Below are 13,242 nucleotides of genomic sequence, written 5' to 3'. Positions count from 1 at the left end.
TATGTTGTTTGGTAACGTAGTTCCGCAACCAGTTTGGGCGAAAATTCGTCAAGAAAATCATGTAGCAGAGTTGGGTGGTGATTGGCCTGCTCTTATAGCGGCGGATACACTACAAATTGGTGGGGCTAAGCCCGAACAGTTAATTACGGATCTTCCTCAGAGAATTATTACCCTCATGAAGACGCTTATGCCAGCTATGAAGGTGAATTGGGACAAGTTGTCCGCTTGCAAACAGAAGAAGGACGAGAGTGTCTCTGATTTCTTTACGAGATTTGAGGAGGCATTCATCGATCATAGTGGTCAGGATATGGGCACTGAGGGAGGTCAGAGGTTGTTCGTGGACAAATTTGTGTCTAATTTGTTGCCGGACTTAAGCAACAAATTAAGAAATTCTGAGAGTGCGTGGGCTGTTTCTACTTCTGCTCAAATACTGGCTACGGCCCAATATTATGAGAATAGAGAGAAAGAGGAAAATGATCGTGCCGATAAGAAGACGAAAGAGCTCAAAACTAAAGTGTTGTTGCAACAAGCGTATCCTCCACGTTCGAATCAGAATGATTTGCAACAGCGGAATCGATCGCAGTCTCAGTCGAATAGGTCACAATCACGAAATGATTCCTCTTCAGAGAGATCTTCATTGGGGTACAATCAGTGTGCCTATTGTAGGAACGAGGGTCATCTGAAATTCGATTGTCCAGTCTTGCGTGATCGAAACAGTGGTAACTCATCTAGAGGAGGTCGTAGCAGTCCTCAACAGGCATCACGTGGTAGAGGTCGTGGTGTTCAAACTGATCTTTCCAATAATTCTTCCGATTCTAACAATTGTTTTGATCAGCGTGGATCATCGCAAAGCAGATCTGCTCAGTACAATGTAGACGATTATTACGTCGATCACAACACTGACGACGGTAATTACTAGGATAGCCATAGACAAAGAGAGGGAGTAGTATCAGTTCCGGTCGATCAGAGAGGGCCTTACGTCGCAGTTGCCACCTCGGGCGTCGTTGAGCCTTTTCTGTGGGACACTGGTGCAGCGAAAAGTTCCATCATGCATTCGAAACTCCCTGGCGCACCTTTGTCTGGCTTAACAAATGTTTCCGTTGGATTCTCTGGCGCCCCTGTTAGCAATCCGGTTTTGTGCCCTTTGCCCCTTACAATTGGGCCTCGTGAGCTGAAAGCTCCCTTGATTTTGACTACTGGTTGTGGTGAGAATCTTTTAGGCCTGGATTTGCTGAAACGTCTGTATGCGACTTTGTATTGCTCTCCTGCGGGGGTAAAGCTTACATTGGGTGAGAAAGTTATCTCTCCTATGTACTTGTCCCTCGACAAGCTTCCACCGGAATTGAGTTCTCTTCCTGCATCCTTGTGGGCGACAGGTCCCAATGACGTGGGCCTGCTTGATATCTCCCCTTATGTTGTTCACTTGAAATCTAATGTGCGTTTGCCACGTTTTCCCCAGTATCGTATCTCCCTTGATGGTGAACGAGCGCTGTTAGCAATCATCTACGATTTGATCGAGAAAGATGTTATTGAGGAGACTCGGGGAAACGTGTGCAATAGTCCTGTGCTACCCATTCTGAAGCGTACTGATCCATCTAAGCCTCCTGTTTATCGTTTTGTTATTGATTTACGGGAGGTGAATAAAATTGTGATTCCTCAGTTCCCTGTGGTGCCTGACATTACGGCTCTACTGACTCTGATTCCAGCATCTGCATCGTGGTTCTCAGTGATCGATCTGAAGAATGCATTCTTCAGCATTCCGATTGCTGAGGAAAGTAGAGACCTTTTCGGTTTCTCTCTTGGTGGTCGCAGCTTTAGGTTCAAACGTGCTCCTCAGGGCTACTGTGAGAGTCCATCAATATACAGTCAAGCCTTGAAGAGTCAACTTGATGCGTTTGTGTTGCCGGCCGGTGCGGCCTTGATCCAATATGTAGATGACTTATTGGTGGCTGCGGATACTCAGGACATTTGCAGAATTGCTACGGTGTCGTTGTTGCAGCACCTTTGTGACTTACATCACAAGGTGTCACCTTCTAAACTGCAATATTGTTGTCAAGAAGTAACCTACCTAGGTCACTTATTGTCAAAGGAGGGAAGAAGGTTGACCCCAGAGAGAATTGCAGCGATTGCTCGAATGACTGTGCCAACAACTCAGAGAGATGTGCTTGCCTTTTTAGGTATCACGTCATACTGCAGGCAATGGATTCCAAATTTTTCATTGCTAGCGAAACCATTGGTAGCTCTTACGTGTAAGGATGTTCCAACTCCTTTACCATGGACGGAAGAATGTCAAAAAAGTTTTTCTGAACTGCGTGACGCGTTGTGTTCGGCCCCTGTGTTAGGTACCCCTGACTACAGTAAGCCGTTTACACTATACGTTCACGAGAGGGAAGGTTGTGCGTTGAGTGTTTTGACGCAACAATTCGGTGGTAAGCAACGTCCATGTGCATATTTTTCCTCGACCTTGGACCCAGTAGCTGGAGCATTGCCGAGTTGTTTGAGAGCAACGGCGGCAGCTGCGGTGTCCATCCGACAATCTGCAGGATTAGTCATGGATAATATGCTTACGGTGGTGGTTCTGCATGCAGTTGACACTCTCTTGAATCGTACGAAAACCCAACATCTGACGAGTGCAAGGTTGTCTGGGTACGAATTGACGCTTTTGGCAAGTCACATTCAGATAAAGCGCTGTTATGTCCTGAACCCGGCAACGTTGTTGCCGATCAGTATGGAGTCAGACGAAGTAGCGCCTCACGACTGCTACTTACGAACTGAGGAGGAAACAAAATGTCGTGTTGATTTGAAAAATACTCCACTGGAAGATCCCGATGGGACCCTGTATGTGGATGGGTCGTTTTTTAAGTTGTCGAATGGTGATGTGACGACTGCGTATGCTGTGGTAACATTGAGTACGGTTGTGGAGACTGCGAGATTGAATCAGAATTCTGCACAAGCGGCAGAGCTGATTGCCTTCACTAGAGCGTGTGTGTGGTCGAAAGGGAAGCGGGTGAATGTGTTTACTGATAGTCAATACGCGTTTGGTCTTGCGCATAGTTTTGGACGATTGTGGCGAGAGAGAGACTTCATGACATCGCATGGTACGAAGATTCAGCACGGACAGCTCGTGAATGATCTTTTGGATGCACTTACATTGCCTAAGCAGGTGGCGATTATTAAATGCAGTGCACACCGTAAGGTGACGGATGATGTTGGTCATGGCAATGCGTTTGCGGATGAGATTGCTAAGGAGACTGCCCGGAACCTTAGCACTAAAATGTATGTGACGAGTTCGGTAAGGTGGCCTGCAGAAACTGGTATGTGTGAGGACACTATGGAGAGTGTGAAAGCGATTCAGAATGAGGCCACTGAGACTGAAAAGACGAAGTGGAAAGAGAGTACGGGAAAGTTGGATGTGAATGGCTGCTGGATTGATTTGTCGGAACATAAGAGGTGGATGTTGCCGGATGCGTATGCGCTGGCTGTTGTGACGATGGCACACGGTTTGGCACATATTAGTGCAAAAGGTATCTGCAAGTTGTTGTCCCCTGTGTGGAAGAATGATGGTATTACTAAGTGTGCTGAGAGATTGGTTAAGAATTGTATGATATGCATGCTGTACAATCCTGGTAAGGGAACTCCTACACCCCCTGGCCATTTTGCTCCCCCTTCATGTCCCTTTGAGGTGATTCAGCTAGACTTCATCCATATGGAGCGATGCAATAACCTGAAGTACGTTTTAGTGGTGGTTTGCGCATTCTCCCGATGGATCGAAGCCTACCCTCTCAAAGACAACACTGCTCTGTCCACTGCAAAAATCCTACTGAAGGAATACTTTCCTCGGTATGGAATGCCACGAATTGTATGGTCTGATAACGGAAGTGAGTGTGTGGGGAGTGTGATGAAGAATGTGTGTAAGGGCCTTGGAATTACACAAAAATTCCATAGCGCCAATCATCCTCAGTCAGCAGGTTTGGTTGAAGTGTACAATGGCACCCTCAAACTGAAGTTAGCGAAGGTTCAGGCTACGACTGGTCTTTCATGGCCTGACGCTTTGCCCTTAGCTCTTCTGTCAACTAGGGCGACTGTACACTCCCGAGTAGGGCTCTGCCCCTATGAGATTGTGTTCGGCCGCCCTGCAAATGTTTGGAGGGTCCCTAGACTCGGTGTGTTTTCTGATCTTGAGTACCCAATGTTGATCGATTATCTTCATGATCTGACTGCTAAACTGAGGTTAATTCACCAACAGGTCTTTGAAGCACTGCCGACGCAGACGGAGGGTCCAGGCCACCAGCTCCAGCCTGGAGACTGGGTGGTGACGAGAAACTTCAGCCGGAAGCACAACCTTGAGCCTCGGTTTACTGGACCCCACCAAGTTCTTCTTGCCACGAGGACTGCTGTTCGTTTGGAAGGACGCAAAAACTGGGTGCATGCCACCCATACTAAAAAGGTACCTATACCTTTACCAGCAGACTCGTAGGTGAAGAAGGGCATTGCATCGTCTGAGACCGAAGCTGCTCCGAACTTTGTCCCTTTTAGCGACGCTAAGCCTGTCGGAGACACCTCAGTGCAGCAGAACGATACTGTTGAACATTTGTCATCACAAAACTCAAGATCTGAACAATTGACTGATCAACAGAACTCTGTCTTATCATCGGACCAATTGTTTGACGAGCAGACACGTCCTGGGAGAAGCCGATATTTTCTCCGCTCCAACCCTAAAGACTAATAAAATTTGAATATTTGCTCTCTCCCCTGGACATCTATGTTACCCCATTATCACTGACCAGTTGAACACACATATATATAATTGTGATTTTTGTAAATCTGAGTCTTTTCCACATATGTGTTTTGCTTCCACAGCTAGCAGATTTTGTACATATTGTTGATTAAAGATACCTTACATCCGGGTGGACCGTAAGGCCGCGCGGGTACTTCCTTCTGGTTAGTAGGTCTTGACACTAGGTCAGAGACCGTCGATTCCTAGGAACTCCTGGGGATTGACTATTGCTACACAGAACGAAGTGCGTCAAAAACGTAGCGGACGGTTTTAGAGGATGGCTTTCTCGAAGCTGATGGACATGGAAAAGGCTCAGGCTAGAAGATTCGAGTTGCGTAGAATCGCACATACAAAATGCTTCATGTTTCAGGTGTTCCTTCTATTCTTAACTGTTTCTTCGTTATTGGTGGGTGGGGTGTATTACATGATACAGTCATTGTTGCCTTCTGCCTCACCTACCCCTCCTCCTGAACCTAAATTTACTACAACTGTTTCTCCCAATTCCTTCTACATCTTACCCCAACACGAGCAGGTTACACGTGCGGAATTCATGAACAATTCTTTCATTCAGCTCCTTCATCAGCATCAGTTAGTGGTGAACATTACCAATTGTTGGGTGTGCGGGTTATTGCCACATACCACCGATAAGGGAATTCCTTACTTGGTCCTCCCTTATAGTTCCCAGGGTTCAGCCCGAGCATTGCAAACAATGTTTCGAAGTGTACTAGATTCTTACCCCAATCAAGAGCCACGTCCTCCACACTTTGGTCCTGGTCCGTACCATAAGTCTTTGGCAATAGCGATTGCAGATTTAGATAGGGATATCTATGAGCCGTCGCTTATCCCAGAGGAAGAGGTGCGAGCCTATAGGGATCTTAGTGAGGCTGAGTATAGTGCGCTCGTGGGCGAGAGACAGCTTAGGAGCTCGTCTCCAATATGGGTCGTACCCCACCTTGGTAATTTCTGTCTAAATGGCCGTGGTCGAAATCAGAGGGCTCACCTTGGAGAGAGTGTTTGCTCTGAGACGTATGTCTTACCAATGCTCTCTTCCCCTGTTCTCCTGACTGCCAAGGGTACGTATTTTGTCTGTTATGACCGTGCATATACGTGGTTGCCCCTTGACTTTGCGGGCACCTGTTATATTGCAAACTTGTTGCCACCGACTTTTACAGTCGCCTCCGATTACCACAAGACCAGAGTTGTGAGGGGCGTGATTAGCGAAGAGGACACTGCCGGTCAAGAGGCAGGAGACTTTTTCAAGGGTTTCTTTCCGTTTTGGGGTCCTATGATCAATAGCAGGAACCTGAGACAATTGACTCGAGTGGTGGAATCGACAGCTAATATCACTGCCAGTGCCCTTGGCAACATTACAGCAGAGCTTCAGGCGGAAAGGTTGATGACGTTACAAAATCGTATGGTTTTAGACGTTGTCTTAGCAGATCGAGGTGGAGTATGTAGAGTGATCCATTCGAGTTGTTGTGTATTCATTCCAGACAACGCTCCGACTGTCTATCAAGCCATCTCGAAGTTGCATAAGATCTCCGAGTCCATACACGTGGACGTAGGGGATTGGACGCTACTCGGGTGGTTTTGGGGCCTGATGTCGACTTGGGGTTGGTAGATTCTGATGATCATCGGGATTGTTGTAGCATTCCTGTTCACGTGTTGTCTTTGTGTGCAGTGTGGCCCTGCTTTATGTGGCCTCTGTGCTACGACGTGTATAAGGCAGCCGCCTGTTACCAAGGAAGCATTGATGGATAGAATTATGTTACAGCAGCATCTGGATGGTCTGATGAATATCGCGATCGATTATGATTCCGACTAGTGCTTGCCTACATGAGGGCAAAAGGAGCGTCTGAGGTTCCGTGACAATTGTAAGTGGTGTTTTTGACTCACACGAATATGGTCGAGTCTGGTATCTATGAACCGCAAATGACGAGTTTAGTGGGTGTACGTGTTTACGCTGTGCTAACCTGAACCGTTTGTTTGTTTCGTGGGTTTCTTCATCTGAACCCACGGGTTCCATCTCAGATACGGCATCCATTTTGTTTCTTGCCCTCAAGTAGCCAGCGAACGGACGCTGTCCGCTTCGCGACCCTGGGATTCCCAAGCTCTTGCGGAAGACACGTTTCCTTTGGAGGTGTCTTTATGATGAGGGGGATGGCACTGTAAGGCAGATGGCCCCGCTCGAGGCTCATCTTGCCGTGCCGCTCTATTGTCTTAGTCGTACATTCATTAAGCACGTCCCCTTTGATGCCTGAAACTCGTGTTTCCTGGTACCACCCCTTTTACACCCTTTCCGATCTGCTCACTGTTCTCATCTTCCTCTGCACCTGTTTTTGTCTCTTCCTCGATTCGTTTACTACTGATTGGAATGTACTTATGGTGGGAAGATGTGCTTTTACAGTTGGGAACTGCCAAATGTTACTGTGATTATGTTCCGGGCCCTGAATACATGAAAGCGACCCCTTATGACTTTTACGATGGGAACCAAGTTGTAAACCTTTGTGCACCATGTTATCCTATGCTGGAAAACTGTATAAGAAGAGCGATCCACAGATACAATTTGAATCAGACTCCTCGAACCTACACATGTTGTACTTCTTGTGACTTCTGTGTTCCCTGCAGTAATAAACCTCGAATCTTTGACGCCGAAGGAAGTGTCCCGTGTCTCTGTCATTTGTACGCCGGAACAGGTTACCCACGAAGGTTTTAGGTGTTATCCCTGGCACCGCTGGGTCTTAGCAGAACCCAGTCCTTCAGTACTTTAGGAACCTCTCTTAAACATAGGAGTGACAAGACGATCTGAAAGAGTACAACCATTACAATCACGGACACCAAATGATATGGAATTATCTGCTACTTGTATGTCTGATTTGGAGGGATTTTTTGGGGGGAGAAGTTGGCAGAACCGGGATGCCCCAATAATAATTTTCTTCCCTAGCCACCTCCATAAGTAATCGGGATGGTTTAAAAATGGCATTGAAATCCCCCCCAATTATAAGGCCGAATCCCTGCTATGCGCACTAATAACATTCCTCAGACAATTTAAAGTGATACACTCCGTAGAGTGTGTAGAACTTCTATCTTAAACATTAAGTAAAAAAATTATTTTTTGACCTTAAGGTAAACTTTTAGGGCAAGTATATCAGGAGACCTGGTGGCAATTGTTTTTACACTGCAAACCAGGGACGTCTAAACTCATATTTTTAGTCCACCTGAAGGCCGGCCAGCTGTTGACTTTTTAGCTAACACATAGCAGTTTCAATAACCTTGTCGCTATATCTCACGGATAGCCCAGGTTTCTTGAAACATACACACCAGCTGGTTTTCCACTGAGTTCCAAGACTCCACACGCACCTGCAGACGTCTCATAAAACTGCGGAGGAACTCCAAAACCCAGATAGACCTTGACAACATCAAAACAGCTACCGCGTCCCATCACAAGCTCATCAGACTCTCCAGGAAGGAAGCACTTAAGGACAGAATCTCCAACAACGCACATAACAGCAAGAAACTCTTCAGCATCATCTAAGAGTTTGCCTAACCCAACAGAGAGTCCACAGACGTCACCCCCTCCCAGGACCTCTGTCACAGACTCAGCACTTTCGTCCACCACAAAATCAAGACCATCTATGACAACATCAATGTCAACAACACCCACGAGGAACCCTCTTCCACCACTCCCAGCAGCAGGCAACCAACACTTAACAACTGGACCGCCTTCAGCATCGAAGAAACTCTGAGAATAATGAAGACCACTCACTCCGGGGCACCCATGGGCCCCTGCCCCCACCATATCTACTGCAAAGCCGCAGACATCATCGCCCCCGAACTTCAACGAATAATCAACTGCTCCTTCAAGACCGCCTCCTTCCCCGATCATTGGAAACACGCCAAGATAAACCCTCTCCTGAAAATACTTTCAGTGGAACCCACCGACCTCAAGAAGTTCTGACTGATTTCCCTACTCCCTTACCCAGCCAAAGTCATGGAAAAAGCTGTCAACAGCCAACTTGCTGCCTTCGTCGAAGAGAACAACATCCTCGACTCCTCCCAATCAGGTTTCAGGAAGAACCACAACACAGAAACCACACTCCTCGTAGTAACAGACGACATCTGCACCCTCCCTGACAGAAGAGAGACTGTGGTCCTCATCCTCCTTGTCTCTGTTGCCTTTGACACCGTCTCTCACTGCACCCTAGCCCGCAGACTCCACGACGCGGGAATCCGGAACAAGGCCCTAGACTGGATCCTCTCTTTACTCCCCGGCAGAACGCAACAAGTCAGACTCCTTCCATTCTGCTCAGAACCAACCACCTGCGGAGTCCCAGAAGGATCCTATATCAGTCCGACCCTGTTCAACATATACATGGTCCTGCTCTCAGCCATCGTCAGATCACACAGACTCAACATTACATCATACGCAATCAACACCCAACTCATCCTCTCCCTATCCAATGAACCCGACATCACCAAAAGCAACTTTGAAGACGGAATGGATGGCATTCCCAGATGTATGAAGAGCAGCTGCCTTCAACTCATCACAGACAAAACAGAGATACCCATCATTGGCCCACACCCTGACATCTTGAATGACACCTGGTGGCCACCCGCCCTCGGGTACCCACCAGCCCCCACTGGCCACGTATGCAACCTCAGGATCATCCTGGACTCCAAACTCAAAATGGACCAACAGGTCAACTCTATCACCTACTCCTGCTTCCACACCCTCCGCCTACTCTGCAAGACCTTCAAGTGAATCCCTCCCGAACACAGGAAAATGGTCACACATGCCCTCATCAGCAGTAGACTGGACTACAGCAACGCACTCTATGCTGGGATCAACAAGAACCTCACCGCAAACTCCAGAATGCTGCTGCTAGACAAGTAATTAACCTAACACGCCACTGCCACATCAGCCAACACCTACGGACCCTGTATTGGCTAACCGTCGAGAAAAGAATCACCGTTAAGCTTCTCACTCACGCACACAAGACCGTCCTCAACACCAGGCCCGCCAACCTGAACCACTGCCACGTGTTCCACGATCCCCAGCCCTCTCTACACTTAGCCCAGCTCTCCCTCGCAGCTGTACCTCGGATCAAGAAGAGCAGAACAGGAGGGTGCTCCTTCTCCCTCCTCGCGGCCAAGGCATGGAACTCCCTCCCTCTCAACCTCTGAAAAGCTGCAACGCTCCTCAAATTCCTAAAGGACCTCAAGGCCTGGCTCTTCGATGAAACTCAGTGATCCTGTAGGATCGGCAGAACCCCCCCTCTCGCCTACCCCACTCCACCACCGCACCTTGAGACCCGTTCCGGTGAGTAGCTTGCGCTATACAAACCCATGATTGATTGAATCTACCAAAGTACCCCAATCCGTATCACCCAGCTTTGGCCTGTTACCTGCAACATTCCATCTAAGCGGGGTCACAGATCTTTCAAAATGAAAGAGGGACGGTTGAGAGCTGAACCCCCTCAGCCGTTAGAGTTTTAGAAAAACATTTAGGTGCAACACAATTTACAATAAAAACTGCCTCTTTTTCATTCGAATTAATTGGATGGATAAAACCAGAGCCCACTGAATGCTGTAGTTCCTTCTGCTCATCTAGTGGTTTAGGGCCGACTATGCTAGCTTGATTAAGCTTCCTTAAGTGTATAGCAATTGTTCAGCCTGCCGCAGCCGGGTTTATTATTGGTTTCCACTAACGGTGTTAAGAGGGCCGGTTCAGCAATACCCTTGACTGTATAAATATGTATATAAGGACTGCAAGATGCGTGATAAATGTTGAATCTATTAGACCAATTCCTGTAATGAAGATGTTCGGAAGATTGTATGTGATAAATTATGTTGAATCTTTGATTAAATATATTGAAAACTTTTTTTCTCATGTTTTGGACACTATGATGAACCAGATCGATGCATTTTATCACACCGGGGTTTTGCAATAGTTGTACAAATTATATATTTTGAAACACATATTCCAGATGGCTAATAATATTATTGAGGATTTAAATGGGAATAGGTGCATCTGACCCTCAGGAACCCCTGCTTTGTGTATTTGTAAATTTGCCCAGGATCAATGTGGGTTAGTCTGGCTACCCTGTGTATATCTCTACTTCTCTGGCCCTCAAGCATGGCACCAGAACTCGATCCAGATAAACAACATTTGAATCCCACACATGCTCCCACCCAAGCATAATGACGACTGCAGTAGCCATAGGGCCTATGAGGCCAACCCAATGATATTATAATTTTATACAGTACAATTGAGATTTATTAAAATGTTAATAAAATGGTAACAGTTTTACAGTTTTACGGTATTTCACAACTGAGAGACTAGGGGGTAATGCCCCGGTTACTTACCGGTAATCTTCATTACTCCGAGTATAGTCTTCCTCGCCACATGATTTACATAGTGAGCTTTAGCTCCACAACAGAACCCTCCAAAGCAAAAAGAAAAAACCTCCCACCCCCTCCCAACATGGCCGACCAGTCCCACCTGACCTCTATAAGAGGCGGACCGGCCCAACCAACAGCCTGATCTACCAAGCAAACAATGAAGCCGATAGCCAGACAGGGAGGGGGGGAGGGAACTCATGTGGCGAGGAAGACTATACTCGGAGTAATGAAGATTACCGGTAAGTAACCGGGGCATTACCTCCTCGTTAGTCTTCCTCGCCACATGATTTACATAGTGAGCAAATACCCAAGCCAACAAGGCTTCATTGACCACCATAAGAACAACACCACACGGTGATGCAGAGAAACCAACACAAGGTTGAATAAATGAAAAGAAAACAGGGATCACAGGAAACCTGAAATCAAGACCTCAAGGAAAAGAAGGCCAACCAGGAGCCGCAGCTCCAGCACTCAGAACGGCCCCAGCGAAGTCCCCCCGGGACTGCTAGAGACCAACGAACAAGGCGGGGGACGACCAGGACGAAGCCCGAGAACAACTCCACAGAGGAGACACCCCTGAAGGGGGCCCAGGACACAGAGCCACACCCCGTGGACCGACCCTGGACCCCCGCCGGATCCACCGAACCCAGCGAAGCGTAGGGAAGGACGATAGCCTGTGTAAGCCAGCGAACCAAGGTGGAAAGAGAGGGCTAGAGGCCCGAACGAACCGGGCCCAAAAGACACAAACAGGCCATCCCACCGGGAAAGGGAAGACGAGCGGTCAAGAGAAACCAAAACCGCACACCGGACAACCTGCACGGACACGAGAGGAACCTCGTCGGCAGGGAAAGGCGGTAAAGACACCACCCGAGCCAGGGACACCAGGGAAGGAACCCCGGGAAGGAAACGGGGGACACGCCGGAGGGACAACCCGCCCGGCAAAACCCGCAAGAAGGGAGGGGAGCGGAGGCACGACCCCCGCACGCCCCTCCGCCCAGCAGACACCCCTGCCACCAAGAATAAACCCACCGAAAAGGTGAGGAACCGCAAAGCCACCGAGGCCAGGGGCACCAAGGGCGGACCCTGAAGAGCTCGTAGAACGAGAGAGAGAACCCAAGGGGGGGACAGGCAGACCGCCCGAGGGCGACGGAGAAACAAACTCCAGAGCCAAGCGAGCCACCAGGGAAACCAGCCCGTCGAACACCGGACTGCGGAAGGCCCGCAAGGCAGCCACTCGGGCCCCCCGGGAAGAAGGAGCCACGCCCAAGGGAAACCCCATAGCCGGGAAATCCAAGACCCGCAAGGGGTCCACGGAGGCGCGGGCATCACAACGCGCCAGAATCAGACCTGCAGACGGAGTCAGGCCAGCCGAAGGAGCCGGCCAACACCGACACCGGACCAACCACGGAACGGGAAGGACCGGGATCCGCCCGTAGGCCTGAACCGCCAGCTCGCAAAAGGAGAGGGTACCAGGGGCGGCGGACCCCGCCGGGAATCAAACAGGAACGCCACCCGAATGCGCGTGCCAACCATGCGCCGGGGCCATGTCAAACAGCACCGTAACGTCCCAACAGTAGTCCAATCGCAGCCGAAGCGAGCACCCAGGAGCACCCCGGCCCAGCCAATACGGAACGCTGTACGAAAACGCGTGTCAACCTTGCGCAGGGGCCACGCAAATCATCAGAGTATCGTTCCAAAGTTAGTGTATGTGCTGCCGATGCGAGCACCCAAGCGAATCCAGCAGAGGACCCGCGATAACAGAGGGCACGGGGGAAACGCGTACAGTAGACCGAAAAGGTCAAGCGAAAGACAGGGCAACCACCAGGACCCGGGCGGAGAGACCAGAACCTGGGCAGGAGGGCCGAGACCCCCTCCGTGAACAGAGCCACCGGAGGCAGACCGAGTCGATGCCCCAGGCGCCGAAACACAACCGGGGTCAGGGCGAGACCAGGCAACGAAGGCCAGGACCGACACAGTCGAATCGCTTCCACCAAGTCGGACCCCGGGGGAAAGACAGCCCGAAGGGACAGGACATGCGCCAGGTCGACCGACCCCCGAAGCAC

The 13,242-nt window shown here is 49.2% G+C and overlaps 1 protein-coding gene and 1 non-coding gene across 3 annotated transcripts in view; both read right to left on the bottom strand.

Moving 5' to 3' along the window:
• The window catches only part of LOC147718428 (tumor necrosis factor receptor superfamily member 27-like), a 170,209-nt gene that overhangs the window by 58,718 nt on the left and 98,249 nt on the right, over window positions 1–13,242 (bottom strand). The window lies entirely within an intron of this gene.
• On the bottom strand, window positions 12,800–12,906 carry LOC147718429 (U6 spliceosomal RNA). Its single transcript, XR_015295379.1, has one exon. It is a non-coding gene; the product is annotated as a U6 spliceosomal RNA (small nuclear RNA).

The sequence above is a fragment of the Lissotriton vulgaris genome, chromosome 4_1, assembly GCF_964263255.1.
Source record: "Lissotriton vulgaris chromosome 4_1, aLisVul1.2, whole genome shotgun sequence".
NCBI lineage: Eukaryota > Metazoa > Chordata > Amphibia > Caudata > Salamandridae > Lissotriton > Lissotriton vulgaris.
The sequence above is the reverse complement of the archived record's forward strand: the minus strand, read 5'-3'. Positions and strand labels throughout refer to the sequence as shown.